Source organism: Ailuropoda melanoleuca, chromosome 18 (genome assembly GCF_002007445.2).
Source record: "Ailuropoda melanoleuca isolate Jingjing chromosome 18, ASM200744v2, whole genome shotgun sequence".
Classification (NCBI taxonomy): domain Eukaryota; kingdom Metazoa; phylum Chordata; class Mammalia; order Carnivora; family Ursidae; genus Ailuropoda; species Ailuropoda melanoleuca.
In genome coordinates this window covers 28,689,379-28,712,745 of record NC_048235.1, presented here as the reverse complement: position 1 = coordinate 28,712,745, position 23,367 = coordinate 28,689,379, and the positions used below count along the sequence as shown (strand labels likewise).

The 23,367-nt window shown below is 38.7% G+C and overlaps 1 protein-coding gene across 4 annotated transcripts in view; it reads left to right on the top strand.

Moving 5' to 3' along the window:
• Positions 1 to 23,367, top strand: part of PSD3 (pleckstrin and Sec7 domain containing 3) — a 744,476-nt gene that overhangs the window by 163,972 nt on the left and 557,137 nt on the right. The window lies entirely within an intron of this gene.

Genomic DNA, 23,367 nt, shown 5'->3' with positions numbered 1-23,367 from the left:
CTACTAAGTTTAATGCCTTTTCTTCTATGGTAGGACTAACAAATCATTTCACTTGGTAAGAATTGAATGATAGCAAGCTTCAGTATTAAATATCGTTTAGCAGAGTGAACAGTATTTCTTTGAACTCTTGTTGGCTTTAACAAAACCTCATCAGATCTTACTAAAAGGATTAGCATCTGGAGTTTTTATTTGGATAATCCAACATTGGCTCCAATTTGGAAAAAAAAAGTTTAGCTTGCCTTGAAAATTTAAGGCAAGGTTACACTTGGGTATTCCAAGAGGTATAAGGAAATGACAAGGGGATTATGATTAAGTAAGAAGGAGTGGCCATGACCCTTTGTTAAATCTGCCCTCAATCAGATGCATGGTGCTGGGAACTTAGCTCATATTTATTGAATAAGCAAGTGATGGCCCAAGGAAAGAAATTGGGCAATGCTGAAATGATGAATAAATCAGGATCCCCATCAGGTCTGAGAGTGTACGATCTAATTATTTCATCTTTTTCTACACAACATTTTTTTATCCCTATTGGATAATCCCAGTAGAAGTTTGCTTATGCAAACTAAACTTGAAATTAATTTCAATTGTTCTTGGTAATCATCTACTAAGGACAGAGCATAAGGGATGATGGTTATGGCCTAAAAAGAGATATAAGGAAAAGTATTTGAGAATCTAGTAATGATTAGATTGATGTGAAACTTGAATTCAACTGGGATAAAAATGCCTGCCTGTGAGAATTAAATGAATTAATGGGTATAAAGCATCTAGCATAATGCCGGCACCTAGGAGATGGCCAACACTTGTTAATAACCTCTTCTCAGCCCTCTCAACACTAGCTGATTTTTAGCTGAATCAGACAGCTGGTTTCTTTCACTTCTTTCCAAATGGAAATCTAGGATTTCCTTCCCTTTAAATGGAGATGTCACTAAGGTAAGGAATTACTACCTTTCTTTCGTGCTATAGAGAAACTTCATCTTTGCAAGAGCCAAGAGTTTTCTAACCACTTGGGTAAACTTCTGTAGAGTCAGTCTTAGAGAACAGCTACTGTGAACTGCTATTTTCAAGTGCTCTATGCTGTTGCTTAGAAATGCGTATTATTTTTCCAGGAAAGATGCTTGGCCGTGTTCAAGGGAGTTTGGCTGTCAGTCTCATCTTCCTTAACACTTCTGGTATATTCAAAATAAAAGATATATGAAAGGAACATCTAGGCCCTTTGGTCAAGTTTTCCCATGATACTGTGAATCTCTTAGTTTTATATCATCCTCTCCTTAAAATTTTCTCCTGATTGCCTGTGAGAAATGAAGTCCAAATTCCTTACAATGGCATTCAAGGATTTTCGCAATTCAGACCTTAACTTTCTTCAAAGTCTCATCTCCCTCTCTCCCTGGAACATTTCTCTCCTTCTCCATCTCTACACCAAACTCGTCTTCATCCCTGGAGAATCTCCTTCGTGAAGCTTTATGGTATTGGGTAGAACAAGGTTCTTATAGTCCTTTCTTATTTCTTTCAATCCCACAGTACTTTTCATGTTTTTTTGTAATTATTTTCATGTGTTTGTCCTCACTGGACTACAAAGTCCTAGAGACCAAGACCTGGGTATTGAAAGTCACTAGATTAAGGACTATGGAATGAGTTGAAAAGGAAGAGTAAATATAGTGAAAAAGAACAGATGATAATTTATATTCACTTAATATTTGCTATAAGCTGGGTACTGTGCTGGATGCTTGCCAGGATATAATTGATATAATCTTATTTAATCTATTCAACAACCATGCAGGGATTAACCCATTTACAGATTAGTAAATAGATTTAAGGATAGAGTGACTTGTTCAGACTAATTAAGAATAGAACCTAGATTTGAATCCTATCTGATGCTCCAAAAAACCCCAGGCTCTTCACATTACACCAGGCTGGCTTGAGAAGGGAGATGCTGCAATGGAAGATACAGGCTGGCGTTAGTAAACGGTACAGATTTGGCATGGGAGGAAAAGCAGCTAGGAGACTAGCAGTGAAGCAATTGAATTGTGGAGTAATGAGGGCCTGGATAAGAGTAATAAATAGAGAATAATTAATGAAAGTGATAGACATTGACAAGGAGCCAAACTGAGAATGAAGCAAATGAAAAGCAGATTCACAGAAATCACCAGTGCAACACAGTACATGGCCTGAATGTGGCTGGGGGGCAGAGGACCTGTAGTAGGGTCAAGGCATAGTCCTTAGCCTGGATCCTCAGAGGTAGCTTCTCCTGGCCCTATGCTGGGATACCACCGAGCAGCATGTGGAGCAGAAAACCAAAAGACTCAGGTCCTGCAAAGAAATCCTAATCTGTTCAATCCTATGTGAGTATTTGCGATTTGACATGAGAGGAGGTAAGGTATTTTCCCCTAACTATAAACCTAAAGGTGGCCTGCAAAAATGATAGGTTGAATCCCATTTCTCCCCCAGCTCAGATTTGTCAAGGGCATATCAGCTGCTGTGAAGAAAGGACAGCACCTTAGCCCCACAAATGCACTAACAGATGAGAGGGTTGTCTGAGTTACGTTTGGCTGAATACCACAGTGTATGGAAAGGTTGACCCTGAACCACCACTAAAACTGTTTGAAATCTTGTTTATGTAGCATGATTCGACATGTATGAATTCTTTCCTTAGCCATTTTGGCCAAATATGCTATTTGCCAGTCTGCAGTATTTGACAAAATGTGTGGTCTGATGCTGAACATAGAATTGTCCTCCTGGTTCAAGTCTTGGGTCTTTGCTCTTTTTTTTTTTTTACTCTTTTCTGTCCTACCTGCCCTGCCCCCACCCCCCACCTTTTTGGACTTTTTGTTTCTATAAGGTCGAAGTCATTTAAGGACAAGAACCAGGTAATTGGGAAGAAGAGGTAGGACAAAGTAAGGACCATATTTTTTTGTAACTCCCTTTTACTTGCGTTATTGGCCTGCTCACTGGTAAAATATTCCTTTCGTTGATCTTTTCAAGATGGAAGTTGTATTTAACTGGAGATGAGGGCAATTATTCTTCTCTTGTAAAGTTGTGCTTTCTTTTTAGGAAGTATGATTCTTTCACAGGCATTTAATTCAATTTAAAAAAGAAAGAAAATTGAACTTTTGGCAGCAAGCTCAAGCATTATGAATGAAATTAAAATGCCCAAGTCTGTGCTCAAGAGCATTATGTGAATTTATGATACTCCTTTGAGCTCTTCATGAATTCAACTATTTTGAGTTTCAGTGGCGCATGAAAAAAGCACTTTAATGACTGCTTTTTGTTTATGTCCTCAACTTCTTTTTTTTTTAAGAAAACTGCAGAAATTCTATTAGTGTTTAGACCTGGTCAATTTCATAGATTACCTACTTTGCTGGCACAGAATTGAAGGTTTTTGATACTTCAATCACTGTCATTTGGCTGTTACATATGATTTTTTTTCACTTTATGTATTATAGAACTAGATTTATCAAGCCTGATATTTTTCTTTTAAATATGTGCTGGTTTTGCTTAGAAACATGTTGGGGACTTACATAGGAGCCTCACCCCACATTTCACTAGCATATGGAAGGGAAATCATTTTGCAGGATGTAATTCTAGAAGCTAGGTCACCTGCAAAATCACTTTGGAATTTGATAGCCTAAAAAAAAAAAAAAGAGCCCACAGGGATGAAATACCATATGGTAGGTGCAATGTGGGAATCTGAATCTTTTTCTTCTCTTTTATTATGTAAGCTTAAAAAACCACATGTTCATCCAGCTGTTTCTCATCAGTTTTGTTTTGTTCCCATATAAACACATACACATAAAATAGACAATTTTAATGAAAAGAGAAATTCTCTTTTTCCCTTAAAGTTTCTTTGATGATGGAATTCATGTAAAGCTCTAAATTATGAAAATGTACAAGTTGAGAATCCAAAGTAGAATTTAAAACAAAATGCATTTTGATTGTCTCTTTGTCTTGTCACCATTTTTCAAATATGTTCATTCTTTTAACTCTATAAAAACAACATAGGAAAAGCACAATTTTAAAATAATATTAGCAAATAAGGTTTTTGGTTTCTTTTCAACGAGAAAAGATCAATCCGAACATTTTTGCTGACAAAATCAACACAGGGAGGAATACTGGTTGTTCAGAGCATGTTGGGACATATCCTTACTGTTGTCTCATCTGTCCATTTTTTAAAAATTTTTAAGCTTATTTATTTATTTATTTTTGAGAGAGAGCACGAGTTGGGGGAGGGGCAGAGGGAGAAGCAGACTCTCTGCTGAGCAGGGAGCCCAATGTGGGACTCCATCCCGGGACCCTGGGATCATGACCTGAGCCAAAGGCAGACGCTTAACTGACTGAGCCACCCAGGTGCCCAGTCTCATCTATTTAAAAGCTGTCTAGGCATATAGTCCAGTGTGTTTATCTGATACGTATTGACTTATAGCTTTTAGCTATCTCTGTGTACACCTCTGGAAAGTTCAAGAGGTACGGTATTTCCAGCAGTTACAAAGTAACATAGAAAATATTTGGTTGTACTTTTCTACTGAATTTTATTTAAATAAAGAATAGTAATTTAGCTATCTATAGAACTTTATAGCTTTATGGTTTTTATATACATTCTCTCATTTAATCCTCACAAACGTTTACCTCTTTTATCATGAATTTAAGGCTTGGTGGACATAGATAGTTAAAATGAGTGTCAGGGTGCCTGGGTGGCTCAGTCAGTTAGGTGACCGACTCTTGGTTTCAGCTCAGGTCATGACCTCTAAGTAGTGAGATTGAGCCCTGCATCGTGCTCAGTGCGGAGTCTGTTTCAGATTCTCTCTCTTTCTCCTTTACCCTCTCCCTCTACCCCTCTCCCCACTCATGCTCTATCTTTCTCTCTCAAATAAATGGATAAAATCTTTAAAAATAAAGTAAATGAGTGTCATACAATGGGGCCCATTCACTTTGGCAGTGTTCTCTACCTCAGGGTCATATGAGCTACTAAAGATAAGATATCAGCTAGACCAGCTCCAAAGAGCCTTGTCCTTCTCTGAGTTAATGCCATTGCCATTTGGCTTCTGACTTACAGGATGTAGGGGGCCACACAAAAGTAAATAAGGTAGGTTCTACAGAAAATGGGATCAAGTCTCACAATACGGAGAATGTGGAAGTTAAAAACCCTTACATACCATGTGGTCCAAGCACGATTCACAGACAGCATCCCTAATTTCCCCCACTTTTGCTTGGATACTTCCAATAAGGGACATAGCACCTTACAAAGTAGCTTATTCAGCAAACTCATCATTTGCATTGATATTCTGGTCCAAGCCACCATAATCTCTCACCTAGCCCACTGAATCTTAGCAGGTCTTCCTGCTATCATTCTTGTCCTACCCTGATCTCCATGATCTATTCTTCATACCGAAGCAAGTGAACTTTAAAAAATGTAATCAGGACAAGTTATTCTCAGGTTTAAAATCCTCTAAGGTATTCCCACCATGCTTTAAATCTAAATCCAAACTCTTACTATGGCCTTAAGGCCCAATGACCTGGCTCACTGCCTAAGTCTCCTGCCCCTCCTTTTCTTAAGCATTCCGCCCTGACCACATGGGTCATTCTACTCTTTCCATTTCATGACATTTGTACGCTGCTCCCTGAGCCTGCTGAGCTTTTCCCATGCACCTGCGTGTGGCACATTCCCTCATTCAGTCCAATCATTGCTCAATTATTATCTCCACCAATCACCCTAACTAAAATAGGTCCCCCCAAGATCACTCATAAACACTTGACCTGCTTTATTTTTCTTCATAGTTTTATTGTTCCTTTATATTATTATTTTTATATTCGATTATAATTCACATACAGTGTCCTACTAGTTTCAGGTGTACAACATAATGACTCAGCAATTCTATACATGTCTATTTGTGTGGGTGTTTATCTTCACCTCCCCATTGTAGTTTAGCTCCATGAGGTAGGGACTTTGTCTCTCTCATTCTCTACTATATTGTCACATGGTAGGTATCCTATATATGTTGATGGAATGAATAAATTAATTATTAGAAAAATTTCCTCTCCATTTTAAGACTGAATTTATGTGCAGTGAAAGATGACCCTAAGATTCCATCCCTGGGTAATTGAAAGAAGGATGGAAGTTGGGCAGCAGGAATTGTAGGAATAAAGAGCTCAAAAGCACCTAATGTCATCCAATCTATCACCTTATTCTAGAGATAAGTTGAATAATGACCTCTAGATCATACATCCAGTACATCAAGGACTGGAATCCATGTCTTGTGTAAATTTCCCTGATTTGTGTTTTTTCCACAGCACCACACCATCTCATTTAAATCAGCAGAAGGAGATGAGTTTGGGGTATAGCTAAAACGGTAAAGGAAAGATGTTAAAGCCAGCTTTAGATATGCTGAGTTTGAAGTGTTACTGGAACATTTAGATTCAGATGTCATGTACCATAGATGTAAAAACTGAAACTCACAGATGAGCTCAGTTACCTGCATTGATTTTGTAATTCCAATTGTGGGAAAGGATGGATTGCCAAGAGTAGAGAAAGAGGAAAAAAAGAAAAGAAAAGGGAAAGAAGAGAGGGAAAAAAGGCAAAGGCCAGAATCTTTACATATGAAAGAAATTTGCAAAGAAAAAAGGATCTATGTGGTCTCACAGAGTCAAAGAAGAAAGAAAATCAACCTAGGGAAGGTCAGGTAGGATAAGTACTAGGCAGAAAGAGATGCAGTTTTAACAATGTGGGATAGAAAGTCAAATTTCTCAGGGCTGAGAGAATAAGGATGCGGGGCTTAATGGTTAAGAGCTCTGGAATTAAATTGTCTGGATTTAAATCCAGAGTTCAGCTTTACTGTATGTCCTCGGGCAAGGTTTTTAATGTCTCTAAGCTTTATTGCCTCGTATATTAAGTAGGGATAAAATTAGTATCTACCGCATGAAAGTGTTATGAGAAATAAATGAAATAATCCATTTAAATAGTTTAGTCCACTACCTGACACATAGTAACTACTCAATAAATTTAGATATTATTTCTCTTGGTAAAAGTTTAGAATATAAAGGAAGGAGAAAGATAAATTTTGGAAATTAATGGGGTCAAGGGAAGACTGCTTTTGAGTGAAAAATCCTGTAAAGAAAGGAAAAAGGATGACAAATTTAGGCATAGGGCTTAGTTTTAGGGAAGAGAAGATAGATTTTGAAATAAGAGCACAAAACAGATTATAGGGATGAGAAGAAGTGTGGATATTTTGATAAAGAGAAATGTACTCTGATGTCACGTTGACAGATCAGTCCATGGTCCCAGCTTGTTGATAGCTTTTGAGTCCTTGTTTCTTATAGTGCCACGTGTTAGCTGATAATTCCAACACTCTGAAGTGATAAGCTTGATAAGTTTGATAAGCACTGCAAAGAGCTAAGGATAGATTTCTACAACATGCTGTGAGAAAGCCTCTCCAAGTTACCATTGATCAACACTGAATCAAGTGGCTATTGATTTAACACAATCTTTTTAGAATTTCGGGTTGGAAGGCATCTGATAAGGCCATCTGGCCCAATCTCATCTGAATTCTCTCTACATCTCTAGCAGGTAGTTTCATATAAGCTGTATTTGAACAGCATCCCATTTGATATCTTGCAAACCAGACCTTTCCTCCTCAGGTTAGATTCTTCAGCATATAATGCTCTTCCCACTGATTTGCCATGGGTCTTGAAATGGTCACGTTCAATCACTCCTTAGGTTTAAGGGACAGAAGGATTCTTTTTCTTTTCTTTTTTTAAAAAGATTTATTTATTTATTTATTTGCGAGAGAGCGAGAGCAAGGGGAGGGACAGAAAGAGAGGGGAGAATCTCAAGCACACTCCCCACTGAGCATGGAGCCAGATGCAAGGTTCAATCTCAGGACCCAGAGATCATGACCTGAGCCAAAACCAAGAGTGCAACACTCAATCGACTAAGCCATCCAGGCAGCCCGACAGAAGGATTCTTTCAAACAAAAACATACCTGGGAATAAAGACACTGATAATGACTTGTCTGTAACAGTCCTCTGTTAGTCACATAGAATGACCTCAAGGATAGGTAAATTCTAATGTGGAGCAGGAGAGGCTGGAGCCCAGAGGATGTTTAAGAGCATAAGATACTGCTAAAAGGGTTAGTCCTAGAGAGTTGCAAAACAAAAGCACAAGGTATCAGAGGAAGGGAAATACTGAAATCATATTCATCCTTCTTCACACCTTTGGCTTGTTCTGACCCTAGGTGGGTAATAGGTGAGCTACCATCTAAAGAGGAGCCCAGGCCTGAGCAGTTTACTCACCGCCATCATGTAAAGGGTGACATTTCAATTACTGGAAATGAGATAGTCCATTTAGTCCATTTAAAGGGATCCAGTCAGAAGTGCTTGGATCTGGTCCAAGGTAAGAAAGTTAAAGGTATTCTCTATCTACCTGTGGATAAGATTTCCAACCCCAGCCACATAATCCCACCATAATCCAGATGTAGTCCAACCCAGCCCAGTTCAGCCCAATACTCTCTGAGTTCAGCTAATCTGAATTTTGTGTCTCCTTATTTGTAAATTACCTTACCTATCAGATTTCAGAGAGCTGATTAAAAAGCCTCTGGTGGGTCTTCCCACTTTTAAGTTCCATGATAGTAGCTCAGCTATAAGATCTCCCTGGAGACTCAAGAGGTCATAGCAAGAAGCAGGTAGGCAGTGGCACCTCCAGAATTTCAACCTAGGACACAGTTGGGGTCAATCTATTTGAAAGCAAAAGCTGCAGGCTTGTCATGGAGCTGCATCTTCTTGGCAAGTGGCTGTTTATACCGTAATTGCATAAGCACTGGGGGGACTTAGGGGAAGTTAACAAGAATTGGGAGAATCTAAGCCTGCCCCACAAACAACCCCTTGTGCCATTTCTGGAAATAGTTCCAGGTAGATGGTGTGGTAATTCTTCCAGCTCTATGCTCCTGGCAATCTCCATATCCTTTGTTCAACTTTAGGAAACTAAAAGGCTCAGCATTGGTATTTGAATATTACATCCACCGTCAGAAGATATTCCTTTCTCATCAGGAAACTTTGGTTATCTCTGTGAATTAATTTTCTCTTTTGCCTGAGTGTGTAATGTGAGTTGGTTAAGATTTGGCCAAGAGAAGTATAAAAGAGAGACTGGACAATTTGTTAAAAACAACAACAACAACAACAACAAAGAAAAGAAAAGAAGTTTAAAAAATTCTTCTTCCTAATTCAACAATGAAATTATGACTGTTAATGAAAAATGAACTGGTCAGGGTGCTTGGCTGGCTCAGTCAAGCATCTGACTCTTGATCTCAGGGTTGTGAGTTCAAGTCCCACGTTGGGCATGGAGCTTACTGTAAAAAAAAGGAAGAAAGAAAAGAAAGAAAGAAAGAAAGAAAGAAAGAAAGAAAGAAAGAAAGAAAGAAAGAAAGAAAGAAAGAGAAAGAAAGAAAAAGAAAGAAAGAAAAAAATCAACTTGTCTATTCTGGCCATGAACACTTCACCATTTATGATAATAACACTAGCATCAATACTAAACACTGTGCGGCTATTAATAGCAGCTTTCATCTTCATAGTGTTTTACCAACAACTAATTAATTAGACAAACCTATTTTAATTAGTTGCCATGGTAGTAAATAGAGGTACAGAGAAATAGTTGCCTCCATTAAATCTGTTCTTAGCTCCTGAAACATAATTCAGTTTGGGCAATAAATCATCATTATGTAGCACTATAATGTGTTTAGAATGACAATTATGTTATGTTAGTAATGAAAAGATTTGCAAGTACATGTAAATACATGCAACAGCAAATATTTATAGAGATAATTTTTATGTTTGTTACACGTAAATTTTTTTCTTTTACTGAATCTGATAGCTAAAAATGAAAATTTCATCTATAATTATTACTGTTTATATCTTACCTATTACGTTTCTTCCTGGATACCTAACCTGAGAAAAGGGTCATCAGAATGTCAGAGACAACAAAAAAATCTGCTGTTAAATTAAGTCAAGAGAGGAGTTATGGAGGAGGGTGAGAAGATAATACAGTCACCATCTTCAAGTGTCTGAGTGGTTATTGGTGGGGAAGAGGAATTGGATTGATGGTTTGTCCTCTGGGGTCCAGACCAGAGTGCACAGTAGAAGCCATGGGGAAGCGTGATCTGAGGTGTCACGGCATAGTGGTTATGGCAAATGTTCTGGAGTCAGACTGTGCTTAAATCCAGACTCTGTCCCTTCCATAGGTCAGGCTTCCTACTCCAAGCCACAGACCTGTTTCATGGGGTCATGTGGGGATTACTAAATTAATGCACTGAGAATGCGCTCAGGCCTGTGCCTAGTTTATAGTAAGCAGTGCATGAGTGTTAGCATTTTATTAGTGGAAGGTTGTTAAAAATGGAATGGGTTGCTTTGTAAGGCAACTACTCACTTCTCTGTCACCAGAAGTAATGCGGCGAAACTGAATGGCCACCTGTTAAATATATTGAATAAGGGCTTCCTGCTTTGAGTGTGAGGTTGAAATAGATAATTCCTGGGTCCATATGATTTTTGGGGAGGGAAAGGAGGAAGGACTTCTACTTTTATTCTATACTGGATTCTCGCTATAATGTAATGCTTGGGGGACTATGTTGGTGAGATAGTATTACTGGTTAAATTGTATTATATGGAGCAAACTTTTCTCTTTCAGACTTTTGCCCTGAAATAGCCTTAATTCTGGGGGAAAAAATCCACTAATTTTGACAGTCTAATCTCTGCTGGGTTTTCCTCTGAAACTCCTTAGGTAATTTTCAAATGGAGATTTTTTTCCAACTGGTTCCCCTAAGTCTATGGCTCACTATGTTCTAAAATTACAAATTTACTTCCCTTAATATCCAGAATGCTCTCTATTATACTCACATTTCCCTAAATATTTATATCGACCTTTACCTTGTGGTTTAACTCTTCTGTCAGTGAGAAAGCAGGGAACTGATCTAGGTTTTAAACAGTGGGGACTTCTTTCTCATCATTTTTCTCATTTTTATTTCCTTCTCTCTAACAACACTGTGTGGTGACAACTCTGGCCCAGTTGCACAGAGCTGCTGAAATCCATAACATTTCGGGCTTGTTTGTGGGACATGATGTTGGGTCAGTCCCAACCACCCATGAGACTGCTACTCTTGGGAGTGTGGCTGTCATATGACATAAGGCTGGGAATAACAGTGAACTGACTGAGAACCTTAAAGAGGAGCTGAGACAGAGCCAAGGGAAAAGGAAATTAAAAAAATGAATCCAGTGGAGGTAACCAAGGCAAGGGTAAAAGGCTAGACATAAACAGTACAGGAAGAGAAGGGAAACAGAAGGAAAAGAGCATACAGCAGAGAAAGAAAGAAGAGAGGTTTAAAATCTGTTCTTTTACCTTTAAACCTTACAATCACACAGATCCTTCAAATGCAACAAAACTATTCTTTTTTAAAATTTAAATTAAATTAATTAAAGTATAATGTATTATTACTTTCAGAGGTAGAGATCAGTGATTCATCAGTCTTATATAATACCTAGTGCTCATTAAATCATATGCCCTCCTTAATGTCCATCACCCAAGTTACCCCATTCCCCCCCCACAACCCTGTTTGTTTCCTATGATTAAGAGTCTCTTATGGTTTGTCTCCCTCTCTGATTTTGTCTTGTTTTATTTTTTCCTCTCTTCCCATATGATCCTCTGTTTTGTTTCTTAAATTCTACACATGAGTGAGATCATATGATAATTGTCTTTCTTTGGTTGACTTATCTCGCTTAGCATAATACCCTGTAGTTCCAACCATGTCATTGCAAATGGCAAGATTTCATTTTTTGTTGGCTGAGTAGTATTCCATTGTATATATATATATATACCACATCTTCTATCCATTCATCTGTGAATAGACATCTGGGCTCTTTCATAGTTTGGCTATTGTGGACATTGTTGCTATAAACATTGGGGTGCAAGTGCCCCTTCAAATCACTACATTTGTATCTTTGGGGGTAAATCCCTAGTAGTGCAATTGCTGCTCATAGGGTACCTCTATTTTAAACTTTTTGAGGAGCCTCCATACTGTTTTCCACAGTGGATGCACCAGCTTGCATTCCCACCAACAGTGTAAGAGGGTTCCCCTTTCTCCACATCCTTGCCAACATCTGTTGTTTCCTGACTTGTTAGTTTTAGCCATTCTGACTGGTGTGAGGTGGTATCTCCTTGTGGTTTTGATTTGTATTTCCCTGATGCCAAGTGAAGTTGAGCATTTTTTCATGCATCTGTTGGCCATTTGTGTGTCTTATTTGGAGAAATGTCTGTTCATGTCTTCTGCTCATTTCTTGATTTGATTATTTATTCTTTGGGTGTGGAGTTTGATAAGTTCTTTATAACTTTTGGATACTAGCCCTTTATCTGATACGACATTTGCAAATGTCTTCTCCCATTCTGTGCGTTGTTTTCTGGTTTTGTCAACTGTTTCCTTTGCTGTGCAAAAGCTTCTAATCTTGGTGAAGTCCCAATAGTTCACTTTTGCCTTTATTTCACTTGCCTGTGGAGATGTGTCTAGCAAGAAGTTGCTGTGGCCTAGGTCACAGAGGTTGCTGCCTGTGTTCCCTTCTATGATTTTGATGGCTTCCTGTCTCACACTGAGGTCTTTCATCCATTTTGAGTCTATTTTTGTGTATGATGCAACAAAAACTATTCTTCAGAGAAAATAAAAATTAAAGTTTGAAGGCCAAAATAGGTATTAAAAGAGAAAAAGAAAAATGTCCTTTTATAGATAGTTATTGTAGAATTAATCTTTTACTAGAAGCACTTTAACTGCGTAGGCAGCATAAACTAGTATTTCCGGTATGGGCACTTTCCATAGTAAACCACAAACGAGAAAAAAATTAAAGGAGAAAACAATCTTATATCCAAGAAAAACTAAAACATCACATTAAAAGTCTTTTTTTTCTAAACAAAATGGATTTGAAGTTAAATCCCCATTGTTTTGAGGGTGTGTGTTTGTGTGTGTGTGTGAGACATGTATGTGGCATTTTTATCAAATGACAAATTTTAAGGCATTAAAATAGCCCTCCCTCTTAAATGTTTATAGTTTCAGAATTTCTTTAGCAAAAATGTGGGCATATTCAACTTATATTCACAACAAAGAGGTGAGTTCTACACTCTGATATGAATATTGAATATTCATCAACTACAAATTACTAATACTTTCTTTGGAAATATTTTATGACCTGAAAAATTCCACAGCAAATCAATATAATTAAATTATAAAATAGGTCAACTTGGCTTTCAATTTTTTCCCTAAACATTGTATTTAACTTATAACGTAAGGGATAGATAAACTATAACTTGTGTGTGTGTGTGTGTGTGTGTGTGTGTGTTTGGGGGTAGTGTAGGGGGATAAAATGTAGATTTTGAAAAGATAAAAATTGCTCTACAAATCTTAATGTCTTTTCTATAAGGTAAAAGCATTTCTACTTGTAACTCATTTGACAAATGAAGATAGTGATAGGAATAAAATGACCAGATATGACTCAGTGGCTTCAGGTTGGCATCCTCCATTGGTCCCCTCCTTCCAGGTGTCCAGTGGCTTAAGCATCCCATTCCCAAGTCATGTTGAATGGCAGGAGGGACTCCCCTCAGAAGGTGATCATCCCTCTAAAATAGAACAGATCATTGGATGTATCCAATTATTAAATTTTTAGAGTAAAATGTTATGATGACTTTACTCAAACAATTGTCTTGCAGCCTATTCCAAGAGTCTATAAGAGGGTTTCCTCATCTGTAAAATAAAGAGATTGTGTTAAATAATCTCTAATGTCCTTTTTAGTTTTGTCTATGAAGTCAAGTCCCTTGTTCATGGTTTTATTTTTCCACCCCCATTTAGTTAACATACAGAAACAAACCTGTCATCAGAATGTAACCCACTTTCTTCAACAGGTAGCATCTAACTACACTAGAACGAATCTAATATACTTGGTAATGAACTTTCATCCTAAGTCTCCTTATTGGAGAGCCTTTAGATCATTTGTTGGGGAGGTGGGGAATACCTTCACCTACATATGTGTTTAGTACTTTTTCAGATTTTTCCTGACTTTATTGTGTCAAACAATAAAGATCAGTTCACCAGGGTAGATAATAGAATGAGTTTAAATTTGTTATATATCACCCTGTTCCCTGCTGTAATTTTACTCCTAGAAGTAGTGTGGCAAATGTGCCTAAACTGATAACTGTTTTCAGAATACATGATTCACATATTTTCCAACAACAGAATTCCCTTACAACTTTCAAAATATATTATTTGGTACTTGATTATTTGTATTGGGGCTAGGTATTAATCATGTTCTTGCTCTAATAGAAAACCTCATAAATTTTAGTAGCATAACACAATAGAAGTTTATTTCTCATTTACATCACAGAATGTATGTTACTGAATGTTCTGGTTGCTCTGGGCACTGGCAACTTCCAGATAGACAAAGAGAACAAGGAAGACTTTGGGTGTCAGGCCTTGAAGTGGCATATATTACTTCTGGGGACATTTCATTGACCGGAACTAGTAAAATGACCTCATCCAGATACCTTTGGGATAGGAAATGCAGTCTTCCTAACATGCCTAGGAGGAACTTAAAATGGGCTGGTAAACACAAGGGATTGTTTCTGCCATAGTATTCTATAGCAATGAGCCGTATTTAGCAATGAGTTGAAGAAGAGGAGCCTGAAGGGAAAGCAGCTTATCCAGGTACATTTTCCATGACCAAAGTTAGGGTGGTCCTCAGAGGTTGTAAAAATTATCATGTTGAATTTCTCCTATTTGGGTAATTCAGAAATGAAAAAGTGGTAAAACTTTAGAAATTAAGTTGATATGGAGCTGAAGAGGATAAATGCTGAATAGGAGGAAAGTGCATTATTCTGCAGAGTGTGTGCGTGCGTGTGTGTGTGTGTGTGTGTGTGTGTGTGTGTTGGGGGAGTATTTACAGAATCTGGAGATATTCTCTGTCAGATATTGGGTTCCTATTTTTGCCTGGATGCCCCACCTCCTAATCTTCCTATGGTCTATACTGGCAATATACTTTATTTTCTTTGTTGTTGGCTTAAGCTTAAGAGCTCTCTAAGCTGCAACCTTAAGAAGCTAGAAAAATAAAAGCAAATTCAATCCAAAGTAAGAAGAAAAATAGACATAAAAACAATAAAAACAGAAATCAATAAAATAGGAAATAGAAAAATAATGTAGAGTATAAAAGAAACAAAAAGTTGATTCTTTGAGAAGATCAGTAAAATTGACAAGCCTCTAGCTAAACTGATGAGGAAAAAATAGAGAGAAGACACAAATGACAAATATCAAGAATGAAAATGAGAACATGACTAGAGATCATAGAGACATTAAAAGGATAATAAGGAAATGCTATGAAAAACTTTTTTCCAATTAATTTTGACAGAAGAAATGGACAAGTTCTTTAGGAGCTCACTCAAGAACTAGATAAACCTGAAATAGATAACCATATATATTTTATATGTTATTACATACATACGTGTATACACATATGTATATTTTTTTAAGAAATTGACTTTGTAATTAAAAACCTTCTCCAAGAAAACTCCAAGTCCAGATGGCATCACAGGTAAATTATACCAAACACTTCAGGAAGAAATAATACTGATCTATACTAACTCTTTTAGAAAGTAGGAGAGAAGAAAATACTTCCCAACTCTTTTATGAGGCCAACATTACTCTGATATTCAAATCAGAAAGATACATTACAAGAAAGGAGATGTCAGGCCAATATCCTTCATAAACACAGCTGCCATGATAGTATAAATAATTAGCAAATTGAATTCAGCAACATACAAAAAGTATAATTGTTATGAACTGAATTATGTCCCCCCAAAAAACCATATGTTGAAGCCCTAACCCCAGCGTGACTGTATTTGGAGAGAGGGACTTTAAGGTTAAATGAGGTCATAAGTATGGGGACCTAAACCAATAAGACTGGTATCCTATAAGAGAGGTGGTGTCTGCAAACCCAGAAGAGAGGTCTCATTAGAAACTAACCCTACTGGCACTTTAATCTTGGACTTCAGAACTGTGAGAAAATACATTTTTGTTGGTTAAGCCACAACGTCTATAGTGATCTGTTATGGCTGCTTTAGCAGACTAATGGAGTAATAAATGGTGATCAAATGAAGTTTATCTCAAATATAGGGTTGGTTTGACATTTGAACATCAGTCAATGTAATTCTCCAAGATTATAGCATAAGAAAGAAAAATCATATGAATATCCGAATAGATACAAAAAAAGCATTTGACAAAATTCCATACCCATTCATGATGAAAGAAAGAAAGAAAGAAAAAGAAAGAAAGAAAGAAAGAAAGAAAGAAAGAGAAAGAGAAAGAGAGAAAGAAAGAAAGAAAACCTCTCAACAAACTAGGAATAGTAGGGGACTTTCTCAACCTAATAAAAATCATCTACCAAAAACTTGTAGCTAACATTACATCTAATATGGAAAAGCAAGTGCCTTCCCCCTAAGATCAGAAACGAAGCAAGAATGATTTGATTTAATATTGTACTACAGTTCCTGATCAGTGCAATAAAGCAAGAAGTAAAACCATCTTCATTCACAAATTACATAGTCAGCTATGTTGAACATTATAAGGAATTTATTTAAAAACTAGTAGAATAAGTGAGTTTAGCAAGGTCACAGGACACAAGATCAATATACAAAAACAAAATTTATTTCTCTGTGTTAATAGTAAAATATTTGAAAGTATAGTTAAGAAAATAATAACATTTACATACCATGAAAAATCATGTGACAATTGGGTATAAAGTTAATAAAATATGTGCAAATACTATACACAAGAAACTACATAACACTGATGAAAGAAATCAAAGGAGACCTTAATAAATGGATATATATATATATATAACATGTTCACGTTTCAGAAGACTAAGTGCTGTTGAGATTTTCAATGTTCTCCAAATTGACCTATAGATTTAGTGCAGTCCCAATCAAAATCCTAGTAAGCATTTTTAAAGAAATTGACAAGTTGATTTTCAAATTTATATGGAAATACTAAAGACCTAGAGAGGCAAAACAATTTTGAAAAGGAAGAACAAAGCTGAAATACTTACACTACCCCATCTCAAGATAATCTTTTAAAGAATGGTATTAGAACAACTGAATATCCATATGGAAGACACTTAGTTTATACCATACATAAAAATTAAATCATATTGTAAACATAAGAATTAAAACCATAAAACTTTTGGAAACAAACATAGGGGAAAACTTTGTGACATGATGTTAGGCAAAGATTTCTTAGGACACTAAAAACATAAATCATAAGAGAAAAAATGGTAGACTAGACTTCATTTAAATTAGAAACTTCTGTTCTTCAAAGAAACTTAAGAAATTGAAAAGGCAAGACAGAGGCAGGAAGAAAATATTTACAAAATACATACCTGACACAGAACTTGTATCCAGGATATAAAAGAATTCTTACACTTCAATAACAAGAAGACAAAAGAATCCATTAAAAAAATTTGGCAAAAGTTTTAAAAGACACTTTAGGAAAGAAGACATAGAAAATGGAAATAAGCACATAAAAGGAAGCTCAATACCATTCGTCATTAAGACGCGCTAACCAAACTGCAGTGATAGCTTACTAACTACACATACAAAAAGTCAAAATTGAAAAAAAAATTGGTAATACCAAATGTTGGCAACAATGTAGAAAATTAGGATTCTCATACCTTGCAAATGGGAATGTAAAATAATATGGCCAATTTGGAAAACTATTTGGTTATTTTTTTTTAAAGTGAACATGAACAGCAATACCATATGTGGGTATTTATCCAAGAAAGAACATACATACACAAAAAAACTTGAACATATATATTCATACATTTTCTTTATAATAGCCAAAAGCTGGACACAGCCCGAATGTCCATCAACTGGTAGAGAGACAAGTTATGTATCCATGCAATGGAACACTACTGAACAATAAAGAGGAGTAAACTACAGACCCATATAAAAACATGCATGAGGGGCACCTGGCTGGCTCAGCGGTAAAACATACAACTCTTGATCTCAGGGTCATGAGTTTGAGCCCCACACTGGGCATGAGGCCTACTTAAAAAAAGAAAAACATGCATGTATCTTAAAGGCATTATGCTATGTGAAAGAAGGTAGACAACAGGAAATTTCTTATTTTATGATTCCATTTATGCGGAATTCTAGAAGGGCAAAACAGAAAAGCCGGTCAGTAGTTGCTAGGATCCAGGGTTTGGAAGGAGGGATTGACTACAAAGAGACTTGGAACTTTGGCAGTGGCTGGGGGGGAGGCAAAATATCTTGATTGTAATAGTGATTTGCACAACTCTATATATTTGTCAGAACTCACTGAATTGTATACTTAACAATTCTGATTACCAGTTCCAACATGTATGAGTTTTCCCCCCGTATCATGGAGTAATTCTCCCATACCAGCTGGGTATTCTGCAATTCAACTCAATTCTGACACTATTTACCTGGAGACAGCAGCATATCCCATAGGTTAAGGGCTCAGGCCTGTTAAGGGACTCATGGCAAGACTGCCTCCTTCCCTTCAGAAACCATAAGTCCAGGTGGCCATTTGGGCTTCTGACGAGCTTGCTGTAGATGGAAGGTTTAGACATCCTCCGCCTCGGGTTCAGTTAATTAATTTGCCAGAGCAGCTCATATTACTCAGAGAAACAATTTACTTACTAGATTACCAGTTTATCAGGGTGCCTGGGTGGCTTGGTTGTTAAGCGTCTGCCTTAGGCTCAGGTCATGATCCCAGGGTCCTAGGATTAAGCCCCGCGTTGGGCTCCTTGCACAGAGGGAAACCTGCTTCTCCCTCTCCCACTCCCTCTGCTTGTGTTCCCTCTCTTGCTATGTCTCTCTCTGTCAAATAAATAAAATCTTAAAAAAAAAAAACCCAATTACCAGTTTATCATTAAAGGGTATAACTGATTGACAGCCAGACAGAAGAGATGCAAAGGACAATGTATGGGGAAAGCGCACAAAGCCTCCATGTCCTCTCTGAATGAGCCACTCTCCCAGAATCTCCAAGTGTTCACCAACCCGGAAGCTCTCCAAACCTGTGCTTTCTGGGTTTTATGAAGGCTTCATTACATAGGCGCAATTGATTAAATCATTAGTTCTGGGCAACAATTCAACCTTCAGCCCCTCTCCCCTTCCTAAAGGTCAGGAGTTGGGACTGAATGTTTCAACTCTATAGTCACAAGGTTGGTTCTCCTGGCAACAAGCAACAAGTCCCATCTTCAGGTGAGGTCCAAAAGTTACCTCATTAACAAAACAAAAGACTTTTTAAAAAGATTTAATTTATTTATTTGAGAGGAGCAAGAGATGGGGAGAGAGGCAGAGAGAGAGGGAGAAGCAGACTTCTCGCTGAGCGGAGAGCCTGAGGCAGGGCTCCATCCCAGGACCATGGGATCATGGCCTGAGCTGAAGTCGGACACTTAAATGACTGAGCCACCCAGGTGCCCCAAAACAAATGAATGCTCTAGTCACTCAGGAAATTTTGAGGGTTTTAAGACCCTCTCTGTAAGGAACGAGGACAAAGATGAAATACATATTTCTTATAAATCACAACATCATAGCACTTAAAATTGTTGAGATTTACTGTACGTAAATTGTACCTCAGTAAAGCTTATATTAAAGGGAAAAGACCCTTTCCTCCAGGGTTCCTAACTGGATTTATATGACTCAATAGACCAAAAGAGCTTATCTCGCAGATCTTAGAAGTGAAATGACTCAAAAAGAGCCACTCTGTCAGAATTCAGCCTCAGGAATGTGTCACTTCTTGCAGGTAATTCAGCAGTTGTGTCTAGAATGAGAGTCTTTAATGGGAAATAGAAAACTGATAGAACTCTTTCTTCTCAGAAACATTTAAATTTACAGAAATTTTCAAATGTACAAGTTCATAATGGATGTATTTTGTGATGAGACTTCTATTCAAAGTTCTCTTACCTACTTTGTGGCTAGTGCTTACCAACATTACTCTCTATAGAGTCACTGAAATCAAAGGAATTCTTTTTTTTTTTTTTTTAAAGATTTTATTTATCTATTTGACAGAGAGAGACACAGCCAGCCAGAGAGGGAACACAGGCAGGGGGAGTGGGAGAGGAAGAAGCAGGCTCCCAGTGGAGGAGCCTGATATGGGGCTCGATCCCAGGACCCCGGGACTACGCCCCAACCCGAAGGCAGACGCTCAACAACTGAGCCACCCAGGTGCCCCTGAAATCAAAGGAATTCTTAAACATGTTACTCCTTCCCAAAACAAGGAGAGATAATTCTTTCATTCATTTATTCATTCAGTGAACATTTGTTGAGTACTTCTGTGCTAGGCAATATGTTCTGTGCTGGAGACAAAAAGTGAATGAATGAATGAATGGATGAATGAATGAATGAATGAATGAATAAGGTTTGGTCTGTATCCTCTGGAAAGTGCTGTCTGCTCTGGGTTTCTTGGGTCACAATTCAGAGCATTCAGCTCCTGAGGTTTGCCACTGTCACTTAAAGACTTGCCAGAAAGACTGAGGATCATGAAATTCAAGAATATTTTTAATTGAAAGCTCTTTAAATCCCCAAATAATAATTTTTTTCAAGTGGGAAGGCCAATTTTTTCCAGTTATAGGAAAGGAAACAAGGGCCTATGATAAGAAGGTCCCATTCCATGGTTAGGCAGTGAGTGAGCTGAGACCCTGTCGTCTGATTCTTGTTTAATATTCTTAGAGGCCCTTGGGGTCATCTTCATTGTCTCCTCTCATCACTGACTGTAGAGCAGCCTGTTACTATGTTATGCTTTTTTTCTTGGAGAAATGCCTGACTACTTTTACAATTTGAATGCACACAGCATTGGTAGTTTCCATAGGTCATTTTTTCTCTGTAAAAAATATTGTAAGTGAAATGCTTATTTCAGCAAAGAAATGTTTTGTGTGGAATCCCCCTTCAATCTTCAATACAAATACTGCTTTTGAAACAATTCCTTTTCATTTGTTGAATGATTCTGAAAAAAAGTGATTTGTTTTTTGAGGGAAATAGGGACTTTTTCCTCAAACATTTTCAGTAATTATTCTGATGGTAAAGCATTTTCTGGAGAAGTAGGAGAAAGCACACAGGTTTTCAAGTGTGAAATAAAAAAGCAGCTGTAGCTATGTAAAGCTTTGGTTTTTGTTTTTAATTGTTGAGTTGGTACATAGTATTGCACTAAAAAGCTTTATCTTCTCAGAAAAATAAATCAGTGCAATCATATAGTATTCTTGGACCGAACTTTCATTTGTCATTTATTCAGAGCCACCTATTTGCCAAACCCTGTGTGAGGCAGGGCTGTCAACAAAACTCTTATGAGTATGGCTATGTTCTGTCTGCATTGTCTAAATATAGAAGTCATTAGGCACATTCGAAATATGGCTAAAAACTGAATTTTAATTTAATATTAATTCATTTAAATTTAAGTGGCTACGTGTGGCTAGTAGTTATCAAATTGGACAGGATATGTATGAGGAATAAGTAATATGAAGTGTCTCAATATGCACAATGTGGTTATGGTGTATTGGGCTAGATGTAGATGTAGGATCTTTTCCAGTGATATTTGCCCACAAGGGTACCAAATCTTTCAGAATCATCACCTTCAATGAATCTACAATGAAAATGATTTCAAGTCTGTATCCAGAGGTACAATGTATAATGGGCATACTTACATGTCCATGGAAATATATGTGCGCACATATTTACAGTGAGAAATAGAGTGTTAGGACTCTTTCAAACTAAGAAATTTAAGAGGATGATAGAATAAGGCCCTGTCTCAAGTTCAATTGAGGTGTCAATGCAATAGATATAGAAGGATATCAAAGTGAATGTGAGACAAACCTCTACTCCATGTGCAGATTTTTAAGGAAATGGTCCTGAGACCCTGTTCCACAATATTGGGTCCTACAGTGAGATCAAATCTATAAAAAGAAGTGAGAGTACAAGGAGAGTGGGAGCCTAGCTTTACTCCTCATTAGGGGGAGGTGGGAGGGGCTACTCTCTAATTCTAAGCCTAGTGATGGGATTTCAAAAGGCCCCTTGGAGATATTTGAAATTGTTCCCTCTGGCTGGAAAATACTGAGGATGGTGGCCTAACTCATGTCCCAAAAAACTAATGGAGACTGCGGCTTCCCAGGAAACTCAGTGTGGGAGGCAGTTGACCCCGCTTCGGGACTTCAGGGCGGGCTGGAGAGCTCCTGCTGTGTGGTGGGGATTAGCCTGTGCTTTCAGAATGAGTGAGGCCTGGGACATGTGAGCGTTTCTCGTGGACCAGATGTGGATCACATGAAGGAGAGTTGGCCTTGGGTCCGCCCTCTTGGGGTATGGCCAACAGGGTGGGCTGGAGAGAGACTCCGCGGGAACAGGAGGTGTCCTGCTGGGTACCTAGGACTGAATAACAGGAACAGGGGACTCACCCACCCTCTTCCCCGCTGCACACTTCCAGCTAAGCAGAGAAGATTTAATGCTAGGTCAAACGTCTTTTTAGCCACTTCCCTTTATTGAGGCACCTTCTAGCGATTACAAGAGGTAAAAGTAGCCTTCGTGCCCTTAAACCGTAAGACAAACGTACCGTCAGCACCATGCGGCTGGCCACGTGGACTTCTGCCTCTAGACAGACCCGGCAAGAGTGGAAGGGACCGTGTGATGCGCCCTTGGCTTCTAACAGACCTTACACCGGGTGGTTTCTAGATCGCCCTCTTCCTTCGCCAGAGGAGGGCGCCTCTGCAGGCCCGCCTTGGCCGCACACGCCCGAGGGCGGGAGGAAAAACGGCACGGGACTTCGGCACCGATCGAAAATGCAGTGTTTAAGTGAGCTACCCCCTTGCAGGCACATTCGGGGTGGGACAGTCCCGAGACTGGACCGCCGGGTGCAGTGAGCGCTGTCTTCCCAGGCGGGACCCTCCTGGGGGGAATGGACCTCAAACGGGGCGGTGGGTGGGCAGGTCGCTGGAACTCCAGCGGCGGCTAGTCGCCCTAGGCGCCCCCGCGGAGGCGGACAAACCACAGCCCCGACCTGAGGGGCCTCCCCTCGCCCCCCGCTGCCGCCCGGACCCAAGGGCGGATGCGTAGGCGCGTGTCCCGGCCGGCGCGGGCCCGGCGCTCTTCCTCCCCGCCGATCCTTCACACGGCCTTTCCAGAGAGGAAACACCCTGCAAGCGCCTCTCACTCTCCTCAGTCTGGGAAACCTGTCGGGGAGGAAGACAAAGCAACAGGCACGGCTCCGCACTCCGGCTGCAGGCCGGGCGGAGGGCGAGCGCGTGTCACCTAGCGACGGCTCGAAGCGCAGGGCGCCGCCCCCGCTCGCCCTTCGGGCGCCG